The sequence below is a fragment of the Danio aesculapii genome, chromosome 24 (genome assembly GCF_903798145.1).
Source record: "Danio aesculapii chromosome 24, fDanAes4.1, whole genome shotgun sequence".
Classification (NCBI taxonomy): domain Eukaryota; kingdom Metazoa; phylum Chordata; class Actinopteri; order Cypriniformes; family Danionidae; genus Danio; species Danio aesculapii.
Window position 1 is genome coordinate 3,405,434 of NC_079458.1, and position 12,206 is coordinate 3,417,639.

Below are 12,206 nucleotides of genomic sequence, written 5' to 3' on the forward strand. Positions count from 1 at the left end.
TGTTTATTCTTTCTGCTTTCAACAATTGCAACCATAAAAGAAAAAATGAATATATATATATATATACATATATACTCTTGTTATTATATATGTTGTTATTATATATATGCACTCTTGTTATTTGAAAGCATCAAAACAAACATGTCCATAATTTAACAGGACTATGTCCCTGTTTGATATGTCTCCACTTTAGTAATGACACACCCCTTACTGCTGATTGCCAGCAAGTGTGTTTTGGGTATTGGTCTGACGCTGGGGTCAAAAGCATTTTTCAAAAAATCTCTCCAGTGATGTCACTAATGGTTTAATGTTTCCAAATATCAGCGTGGTTCAAAACAAATGGAAGAGCAGGTTGCCAGATTGACGACACCAACAGCAGTGTGCTTGACTGTTGAGCCTGTAGGCTGATTTAAATTGTGTTCTATCTAAAAGCAACGGCACACGATAGAAGGAATATTTAAAGGGAATTTTGTTTTAACCAACACGTGAAATTTACATTTTAGAAACGCTTCTAATTCTCACATAGGAACAACAGGATAAACTAATCACCTCGAACAACCAACAACAGCCAAATTGCTTATGACTGCGTATCTCGTCTCGTAGCATGTTGTTATGACACTGGGTTACAATGTAACCTGCTCATCTAATGTTTATGTTCATAATATTTATATTATTTGCTAATTAAAAACCACCTCATGTGGTACTCTGAATCTGCGTCTCATGTCAGAGTTTGCTACTGTCAACTTTCAGTCACGGATGCATACTTAGAGCTTTCCTGACTGACTAAATGAAATATGCGGTTTTCCACCAAGGCAACCCGGGGTGCTGAAATATAATTGGCTAAACTGGCATTGGGCAGGTTAGAAGAACCAAAACAAAGACAGCGTTCTGGCACGGAGAACACATTTTCAAAGCAGAATATCTGACTTCAGCATTGTTTTTCAGATAAACAAGTATCACAACAGTTCACTTGGCATGTTTCTTAAATATCTGCCAACATATTATGATATTTTTATGCTTTAGGAGAGTTTAAAACTTACATACAGCACCTTTAAGACAGCAGGGACTTGCCTACAGGAGATTTTAGTATCATATTTTTTTATCAATGACAGGCCTAAACCAGCCAAGGTCTGCACAAAATACAGAAATAAAATATAAAATATAAAATAAATATAGGTATTTGAGTAAAATAAAAACTTTTTAATATTAATTTAATGCATCATTGCTGAAAAGCATCAGCATCTTTTTTTATGAAATACTTTTAATGTCCCCAGACTTTTGAACATAAGTCTGCTTGTCTACATGTTTGTTACTTTCTTTTTGCTTTTATGCCTTTTTGTGTTTAAGTCTTTTTATTATGGTATTATAAAGTAATCCAACATAACATTTTAGCTTTATTACAAAGAATAGAGATTAAAAAGAAAGAAAGAAAAGATAAATCAACTTCACATTAACATAAATTTACCTAATGTCTTACTCTGTACTCGACTGTGAGACAAATAATATCCACCAATATACTGGTTAACATTACTACATATGAAGAACTTAACTACTACCAATTCCTTCTTTAAAGGGATCGTTCAATCAAAACTGAAAATTCTGTCATCATTTTCTCATCCTCCACTTGCTTGGAAGTCCTTTCTTCTGTTGAATGTGAAAAGAAGATATTCTGAAGAATGGTGGAAACTGGTAACTATTGACTTCCTTAGTATTTGCTTTTCCTACAATGTATTTCAATGGTTACCGGTTTTCAAAATTCTTCAAAATATCTTTTTTTTTTTGTTCAGCATAAAATGAAGGTTTGGATCCACCTGAGAGTGAGTAAATAGTGAATAATAGTTGCTTTTTTTGGGGTGAACTATCCCTTTATTTATGTTTTTATACCTTACGTAAATATTCAGACCTGAATGCCATGTTAAGCTGATGAGCAGTGATGCTGATAATAACTGTAAAGCGTGAATGTGATTTTACTGAAATGATGCACGCACTTCCTGAGGGCATTATACAGTCCCCGAATGACTGTCATCTCATTAGTGTTTGATTTTAAAGCCCATCACGTCTATAAAGGGAAACACTTCTGGCGTCACACTTTGATGCAGAGCACTCTGAGAGTTGAAGGTGTTCAAAGGTGAAAGTAGTTGTTTTAGCTCCTCCTACCTCTCATTCATCACTGCCACCAACGTTTAGATTCAGTGTATAGTTAAAGTCCGCATTATTAGCCCCCCTGAATTATTAGCCCCCCTGAATTATTAGCCTCCCTGTACATTTTTTCTCCTAATTTCTATTTAACAGAAAGAAGATTTTTAACACATTTCTAAACATAATAGTTTAATAACTCATTTCTAATAACTGATTTATTTTATCTCTGCCATCATGACAGTAAATAATATTTGACTAGATATTCTTCAAGATACTAGTATTCAGTTTAAGTGACATTTAATGGCTTAACTAGGTTAATTAGGTAAGCTGAGGTAATAGACAAGTCATTGTATAAGAGTGGTTTGTTCGGCAGACATTCCAAAACAAACATTGTTTAAGGATGCTGTTATGTTCTTGTAAAAGTCTAGGGGTTAAATTAGGAACAAACAAATGGAAAAAGAGGGGAGAGTTTTTAAATCAACTGTCTCCAAACTCAAAATCACACGATAACACGTTACTTGATCAATTTTGATCACCATCAGGCAATCATTTTTTAATTTTTATTTTTAATGAGTCAATAAAGAACATTAAAGAACATAAAAATTAAAGAACATAAAACAAAAATACCACAGGATATGAGAGTCCTAAATAACAAACAAAACAGTCCAGTAAGTAATTTAAATGCAAACTAACTTACCAAACAAAATAAAAGAAAAAACAAATTAAGCTACGGTCACTCTGGGCTTTGTGTGTGCGAAATTCTGTCGTGCGGCGCTGCGAAAAGGGGCGGGATTAAACAAGATGATTAGACATTTAAAAAAGCCAGCGATTGCTCCATGTTCTAAATTTCTGTCCAGAGAGGTCGTGTTTTGATCCTCGATTGGTCTCACGCAGTCAAGTGATGCGATTTCGCAGGTCAGAGTTCACCAAGCTTGAACTTTGCACCGCAGCCACATGCGAAACTTGACGCATGACCTTGTGTTTCTGGTCAGACGCATTCACGTGCGTATGAATGGAAGTCTATGGGAAGAAAAGTGAAGTGTGACCGCAGCTTTACTTCTCTTTCTCCCTCTGTACGCACCAAAAACAGGTGAAAAAGGTTTAAATCAACAAAAGACACCTCACACCTTACACTGAAAAAATGATGTCTGCAAAACCTTTGCAAACAAGTTATTTGTGTTGGATTTAAACAAACAAATTAAATGTAGTAATATGTTACTTAATTTGTTTGTTTAAATCCAACCCAAATTGATTGTTTACAACCACTTAACGTAAAAAAATGTAGCAAATCAGAGGAATCATCTTTGAATAGTTTTTTTTCAGTGTACACCGCAGTCACACTAGAGTTTGAGCACGCGAAATTCTGTCGTACAGCGGTGTGAAAAGGGGCAGGATTGCGATTTCGCAGGTCAGAGTTCACTAAGCTTGAACTGTGCAATGCAGCGAACTGAAAAACTTGTCGCATGAGCTTGCGTTTCCGGTCTGTCATATTTGCATACGCATGAATGGAGTGAAAAGTGCAGCATGACCGTGGCTTTACTCATACCATTACATAAACTAATTGTTCACATTATTAGTAAAGGTAGCGCATAAGCACATTCCTTGCTCCGTTAAACATCATTTGGGAAATATTGGAAAAAGAAAAAATATTCAGAGGAGGGCAAATGATTTTGACTTCAACTGTAGGTGGGAGCGGCCAAAAAGCAGAGTCGTATTTAGACCACAAGTAACACAGGTGCATAGGGTGAAACTCATTTGTCTTCTGAGTGTCATGGTTTTTCGGGCACAAGGGGGGAATTGCCTGAGGCACAGTGCTTTATTAAATCCACATGTGTCAGCGGTGCTGGCTTGGTTTCTCATGTGCGTATGTGAGCTGTCCTGAGGGTGACGGAGCGACATGACAAACCACCAGCAGAACCTTCAGCATCAGTGATGTGTGGTTTTAAAGGGGACACAATATGCTCCTTTTCAAAAGATGTAAAATAATTCTCTGGTGTTCTTAGAATGTGTCTACGAAGTTTTAGCTCAAAGTACTGTACACCTCAGAGAATTAATATAGCTTGTCAAATTTGCTTGTATTTCGTGTTTCGCAAAAACACAACGTATTTGTGTGTGTTTCTTTAAATGCAAATGAGCTTTCTAGGAGAGGGCGGTGCTTTTCATGCTATTAGGACACGCTAGAAACAACAAAACTAGTGAATCTCACACAGCCAAAATGTCAAAAGTTACTTGTTAATTAAAGTCTAGCCTAGAGCACTGTCCGTTGTTAAAAAAGCCTAGAGTGCAATCTACTGTTAAGAACTAGCCTAGAGCGCCGTCTGCGGTTAAGAACTAGCCTAGAGCGCCATCTGCGGTTAAGAACTAGCCTAGAGCACCATTTGCTGTAAAAACTAGCCTTGAGCACCATCTGCTGTTAAAAACTAGTCTAGAGCGGCATCTGCTGTTAAGAACTAGCCCAGCCTAGAGCGCAATCTGCTGTTAAGAATCTGCCTAGAGCACCATCTGCTGTTAAAAACCAACCTAGAGCGCCGTCTGCTGTTAAAAACTAGTCTAGAGTGCCATCTGTTGTAAAGAACTATCCTAGAGCGCCGTCTGCTGTTAAAACCGGCTTAGAGCGCCGTCTGCTGTTAATAACCAGCTTAGAGCGCCGTCTGCTGTTAAAAACTAGTCTAGAGTGCCATCTGTTGTAAAGAACTAACCTAGAGCGCCGTCTGCTGTTAAAACCGGTTTAGAGCGCCGTCTGCTGTTAAAAACCAGCCTAGAGCAACATTTGCTGTTAAAAGCCAGCCTAGAGCGCTGTCTGTTGTTAAGAACCAGCCTAGAGCGCTGTCTGCTGTTAAGAACCAGCCCAGAGCGCTGTCTGCTGTTAAGAACCAGCCCAGAGCGCTGTCTGCTGTTAAGAACCAGCCTAGAGCGCTGTCTGCTGTTAAAAACCAGCCTAGAGCGCCGTCTGCTGTTAAAAACTAGCCTAGAGCGCCATCTGCTGTTAAAAACTAGCCTAGAACGCCATCTGCTGTTAAGAACTACCCTAGAGAGCCATCTGCTGTTATGAAATAGCCTAGAGCGTCGTCTGCTGTTAAAAACTAGCCTAGAGCGCCATCTGCTGTTAAAAACTAGCCTAAAACGCCATCTGCTGTTAAGAACTACCCTACAGAGCCATCCGCTGTTATGAAATAGCCTAGAGCGTCGTCTGCTGTTAAAAACTAGCCTAGAGCGCCATCTGCTGTTAAAAACTAGCCTAGAGAGCCATCTGCTGTTATGAAATAGCCTAGAGCGCCGTCTGCTGTTAAAAACTAGCCTAGAGAGCCATCCGCTGTTATGAAATAGCCTAGAGCGTCGTCTGCTGTTAAAAACTAGCCTAGAGAGCCATCTGCTGTTATGAAATAGCCTAGAGCGCCATCTGCTGTTAAAAACTAGCCTAGAGAGCCATCCGCTGTTATGAAATAGCCTAGAGCGTCGTCTGCTGTTAAAAACTAGCCTAGAGCGCCATCTGCTGTTAAAAACTAGCCTAGAGCGCCATCTGCTGTTAAGAACTACCCTAGAGAGCCATCTGCTGTTATGAAATAGCCTAGACTGCCATTTGCTGTTAAGATCTAGTCTAGAGCGCCATCTGCTGTTAAAAACCAGCCTAGAACACCATCTGCTGTTAAGAACTACCCTAGAGAGCCATCTGCTGTTATGAAATAGCCTAGACTGCCATCTGCTGTTAAGAACTACCCTAGAGAGCCATTTGCTGTTATGAAATAGCCTAGACTGCCATCTGCTGTTAAGATCTAGCCTAGAGCTCCAACTGCTGTTGAAAACTAGCCTAAAATGCTGTCTAGGTTTAAAAACTAGCCTAGAGCGCCATCTGCTGTTAAAATTTTTGCTCTTAATTAGTTCAAGTGGAATTAGTGATGTGTTTTTGAAAATCTCAGAATTGATCTCTCAAAGCTTTTTTCACCACAGCTTCATTATTTTGACTCTTATGTTCATTGTTCCAGCAACAGTCCATTTGTAGACATCTCCAGCTGCAACAGCAAGTAAAATGTGGTACTGTGTGTTAATGTTCAGATTAAAGGATAGTAATTTAATAAGATCCCTTTCATATGTGCGTCACTATAGGGGAGTGAAATCTGAACAGCACATTTTCCGCATACCTACAGGGAAAGCCTATCTGGCATGTATTCTTTCATGTTTTCTGGGTTAGTTGATGCACCGATTACTTGATTATAGCAAACAAACACACAAAAAGGCCAGATTTGGATGAAATGACCGCTTTTAAAACACCCTGCTGTGTGAGAAAGAGAGCAGAAGACACTAGAGGGCAATGTTCCTTCTTCATCATATCTGTGAATGATTCTCTGTGGAAATGCACACTACTTCTGCCGTTTTTATAGTATAGGGTATTATATTGTGCTCTGTATGCACATCTGGATAACGTGCAACTTTTGCTGCACTTGAAATCCCACAATGCACTGCACTCAACTCAACCTTCCCTTTCCAGTGCAATGAAATAAAAGAAACCATGTTCATTTTCTTGACTCATTATTGGATCATTGGCTGAGTCACCGTTGCTGTGTTGTGCTGCAGCTTAGTATCATATGAAATCTCTTTTTCATTGCGCACAAGATCAGACGTTTGATATGAGAGAGCCAGGAAATGTACATTTAGAGCCGCAGTGTATGTAATATATGACTTCTCATGGCTGTGATCTGAAGATTTATTGATCGCTGAAGTCATGACACACACATGCTAATTTAGAGTTTTCTCCCAAATGCATTTAATATCACCATCACCATCATCTCTGTTATTGTTAAAGCATTTTATTGCATGCCATATAATTGAAGTCAAAATTATTAGACCCTATGAAGTGTTCATTCTTGTTTAATGTAATTCCCACGTGCTGGTTAAAGGAGATAATATTTTTACCCTAATTTTTAAACATAAAAACCTAATTTCTAAAAAACTTATTACTTTTTTTTATTTGCCATAATGACAGTGCATCATATTTTACTAGTTATTTTGCAAGATATTCAGCTTATTCAGCTGTAAGTGATTGTCTTGTTTAGCATGTTTAGTTGTGCTGGTTGAAAGTCTCTTCACATTCCAATAGTAATGATTAAAGTAAATGATCTAAATGTATTTATATGTATTTTTATATTCTGGCTGAGGCATGAGACAAAAAAATGTTCGTCCAATTTAAATTATGTCGGAACGCTAATTCCCATAATTCTGGTAAGTAGCCCAAACTGTCTGTCAACAAATGTAGATTTGTACATCTGTGCACTCCTTAGGGCTGCTTGATTATGGGAAAAATCATAATCACGATTATTTTGGTCATAATTGTAATCACGATTATTCAAAACGATTATCAGTTGAGGTCAAAATTGTTCACTGTCCTGTGAATTTATATATATATTAGATTTTATATCCCAAATGATGGAATGATGATTAACAGAGGAATTTTCACAATATTTCCTATAATATCTTTTCTTCTGGGGAAAGGCTTATTTTTTTTTTTTTTGGCTAGAATAAAAGCAGTTTTTAATATTTTGAAACCTATTTAAAGGTCAAAATTATTAGCCCCCTTAAACAATATATGGAACAAAATTGATTGTTTGCAGAAGAAACTGTTATTCAATGACTTGCCTAATTACCCTAATTAAGCCTTTGAATGTCACTTTAAACTGAATACTAGTATCTTGAAAAATATCTAGTAAAATATTATTTACTGTCATCATGGCAAATATAAAATAAATCAGTTATTAGAAATGAGTTATTAAATGTTTTGTTGAAAAATGGTTTGAAAAAAATCTTCTCTCCGTTAAATAGAAATTGGGGGGGAAAGGGTCGCTAATAATTCAGGAGGGCTAATATTGCAGACTTTAACTGTATATATGCACAGTTATTTTCATCCCTGTAAATAAGGAAAGGGAAATAAATACAATAGAATAAAAATATGAAACAAACTGCTTTAAGCATCTTCACTGTAAGAAAAAAAACTTCAGCTACAAAAGTCCATCAGTCAAGAGCAGTGAGGGATTTTCTCCTTTTGTTGTTTGATAAATAATAAAAACAGTCAGCAGCAGGAATATTGCGCGCTGTCACTTTAAGAGTAGTCCGGCTCTGAAATGGTTTCTCTTTCACGTGTTGTTTGATTCCCAACTTGTTTGTTAATTACTCAAATGAGGGTTAATATAAATAATCGGCGGTATATGATGCAATAATTGTTTATCTCGATTAATGGTTTTTCATAATCGTTAGAAGCCAAAAGCGAAATCGAAATCGGATTTTCGATTAATTGCACAGCCCTAGCACCCCTGTTCATGCAGATCCGCCGTTTGCACGTTCACATGCACACGAGAGCGACAGTAAAAACAAATGCTGAATCAAAACTTTATAAAATCCTGAATCAATATTGGAGTTAGTTTTACACGCTGGAGGAACGATGACACCATGACTGAAGTATTTCTTTTAGACAGGAAATGTTATGTTTTAAAACCATTTTAGTCACACAAAGCTGATGTAGATTGTGTTGTTATGAATGGGCTATATGCACAGAAGTGTTGTTCAGCCACTGAAATCTCCCGGTGAAAGACCGATGTGACCATAAGGGACCTTTTAGAGCATCAATACTGTACGTTTTTATTCAGTTTAGCAACAAAGCATCAGTAAATGGCTCTATTCCGTCTAGCCTGCTGTACTGATGTGAAGATGGTTTTATATTCACATTGGTTCATTTTTTAACAATGATAGCCTGTGACGCGCTCTCTATATTTGCCATGCTACTCTGAATATTTGGTCTGAAATACTGTAGCATGTACGTATGGCTTAGTAATAAGTGTAATTCCTGCACGGATGCTTGCGGTGGTAGGTGGATTGAAACACACTTTTTACCCACAGCGCATAAATGGTCAAATACACATGACAAGCAAAAAAAAAAGTGATTTTTAACAATTTTTTTATTTATTATTGCAATGTTATACACTGTTTCTTTTCAATAGGTTAAAGTTATTTTAAATAGGTTAAAAAAGCAGTTGAAATAAAAAAGAAATCCACAATTTGTCTTAAGTTCAATTTTCTTTATTGCATGGTTTCCGCTACATTCGTTCTTCCATGGCGCCACGCCAAAATTCATCGCGCCACGGCTACATTAAATTTTTTTATTCAAAACATTTTATTTAAGCGGGTGATAATCGCACTAAAACATATTAAAGGGTAAGTGAATTATAACAGCGCAAATTTGTCTGTAACAGTAGTAGTGCTGTGCGTCATTTCTTTAACCCTTTAAGGTTACGTGCTGACTGGCTGACTGACAGGTGCTTGATGCGTGAGGCCAGCAAACACGACGAATAGCCACTTTACTTCAGGACGCATTAATGGAACTCTGTAGGTCTATTGGAGACATTCATAAATATTCATAGCAAATCTAATAAATGTTGGAGACATACTCGTTACATAAACGCACTAAATCGCACTTCAGCAGCGTTTATTTGAGAGTGCACAAGAAGATCTGCCATAATAAAAAACACTAAATTAATAAAATATACAGCTGAGAAATAAATAATAGAACGGAATCAAAACAGGCAATATTGCAAAAAATTATGGTAATTACAAGAATAATTATTTAAATAAAGCAAATTAGTTGATTAACCATTTCTAAGGGTGTATAAATATATTGCAGCCAGTATAGCGAGTAAAAAGTAAAGTGTTTTTTCTGAATAGTTTATTAAATAATTAATTGTTTAATGTTTCTCTCGCTCTCACGACTGTATGTGCTCAGTGAGCTGCAAAGCCAAGCAAAAATAGGCTTAAATAAAAAGGTAATGCAGAAACGCACACAACTAATGGGAACTTTAGAAAGGGAAACCTGAATCCCAGACATTTTAAGAGATTTAGAAAGCCGGACTCATTTTTTAACTTCCCAAAAGGCGCATCTCAGTGGGTCTGCAGACCATGTGACTGTCAGTGGGAGTGTTGACAGTTCTCACACACACACAACCAGCAGTAGCCTACAAAACGGGTAACGAGAGAAGTTACTGCTTAATCGATCACAAATGTTTGGCGGATGCAAATAAAGTGTAAAAGGATGATAATAATAATAATAATAGTAAAAAAACAAAGGTGTGTCACTTAGTAAAGCCCAAGTAAAGTGGGAAGCGCTGGGGTAATAATATTGCACTTAAAACAGTTTTAAACTTTTCAAAACTGCTTTTATGCCAACCAAACTAAAAGAAACAGAAACAAAGACTTTCTCTAGAAGAAAAAAATATTATGGAAACACTGTGAAAAACATCACATAGGAAATATTTGAGTCCACAGAAAGCCTAATAATCTTCTCAGCTTCAGTTTTGGTGAGTAAACACAGCTTTGGTAAGCAGAAGAGACCTTCAAGGACATTATAATAGAGTAGTATTCAGGATTAATTGGATTTTGTGCCTTAATTCGCCCAGAAAATGTAATGTTTTAAAAAAGGAAATAACCAGCAATTACAAAACTGTAAGATTTAGTAGACTATCAGTTCAAAAGATCTGTTATTCAGTGAGAAAGCACCATTAAATCACACACTGTTTGTTCAGAACAATTAAATGTCTTAAGAATCTTTAGGAAACAAGAAGCATGCGTGTGTGTGATTTGCATTTGCTTTGGTAATCTGCTTGATTTCGCTTGCTTGATTAGCTTGACCTGTACAGTACATTCTGTTATGTTCACCCACCGTGTTCAGCCTCGAGTAGGAGAGCAAAACTGCAGACAGCAGCAGAAGTGAGACTCTGCAGGGAGGAAAATATACTTGGACAAAATAATACAGCAGAACACAATTCATTGTCATTGCGAGCCGGGGACACAGTGCTGTAAATCTGCCAGGAATGTGCGATATCAATGCACTTTTGCTTGCAACAGGCAAAAACTGAGCCAGCCTGATGATGCTTTTAATTTCAGTATGTAGCCAACAAGTTGAAAAGGATGCAGTGCTGCCAAAAAAAAAGAAGAAGAAAAAACAGAAGCGATGCGCTGCCGTCCTCTGGCAGTATTGATTTTGTGAACTGCAGTCTCTGAAGTACAGCCCAGCCTGCTGTCTTTATCAAAGAATGATTCACACACACACAAATATAGAGAGGTGTCTTACTGAGTGCAGAAAAGCTGAAATAAATAGAAAAAAACTCTATTTTGAGCTGGTTTTTATACTATATTATTACAGAATGTCCGGAATCCCATGACTGACCAATCAGAAGTGAGTATTCCAATGTATAAAATTTCCACATAGCAACCACTAAATAACACAGGCTCATTTGTGTTTCTGGCAGCTTTGCCTCTTTGACTGTTTGGTGCCATCTTGTGTCTGAATAACGCACAGGTTAGTGTATACTCCATCAGCGGTTTTCATTTCAGTCAGCTTTGTGTTTTTGACTGTTTAGCGGCCTCTTGTGTCTGAATAATGCGCAGGTTAGTGTATACTCCATCAGCTGTTTTAGTTTCTGTCAGCTTTGTGTTTTTGACTGTTTAGCGGCCTCTTGTGTCTGAATAATGTGCAGTTTAGTGTATACTCCATCAGCTGTTTTCATTTCAGTCAGCTTTGTGTTTTTGACTGTTTAGCGGCCTCTTGTGTCTGAATAATGTGCAGGTTAGTGTATACTCCATCAGCTGTTTACATTTCAGTCAGCTTTGCGTTTTTGACTGTTTGACACCATCTTGTGACTGAATAATGCGCAGGTTAGTGTATACTCCATTAGCTGTTTTAGTTTCTGTCAGCTTTGTGTTTTTGACTGTTTAGCGGCCTCTTGTGTCTGAATAATGTGCAGTTTAGTGTATACTCCATCAGCTGTTTTCATTTCAGTCAGCTTTGTGTTTTTGACTGTTTAGCGGCCTCTTGTGTCTGAATAATGTGCAGGTTAGTGTATACTCCATCAGCTGTTTACATTTCAGTCAGCTTTGCGTTTTTGACTGTTTGACACCATCTTGTGACTGAATAATGCGCAGGTTAGTGTATACTCCACCAGCTGTTTTAGTGTCTGTCAGCTTTGTGTTTTTGACTGTTTGGCGCCCTCTTGTGTCTGAATAATGCGCAGGTTAGTGTATACTCCATC

The 12,206-nt window shown here is 37.4% G+C and overlaps 1 protein-coding gene across 1 annotated transcript in view; it reads left to right on the forward strand.

Annotated features, from left to right (window-relative positions):
* Positions 1-12,206, forward strand: part of LOC130218595 (ankyrin repeat and fibronectin type-III domain-containing protein 1) — a 173,625-nt gene that overhangs the window by 12,248 nt on the left and 149,171 nt on the right. The gene's annotated exons all lie outside the window — the stretch shown is intronic.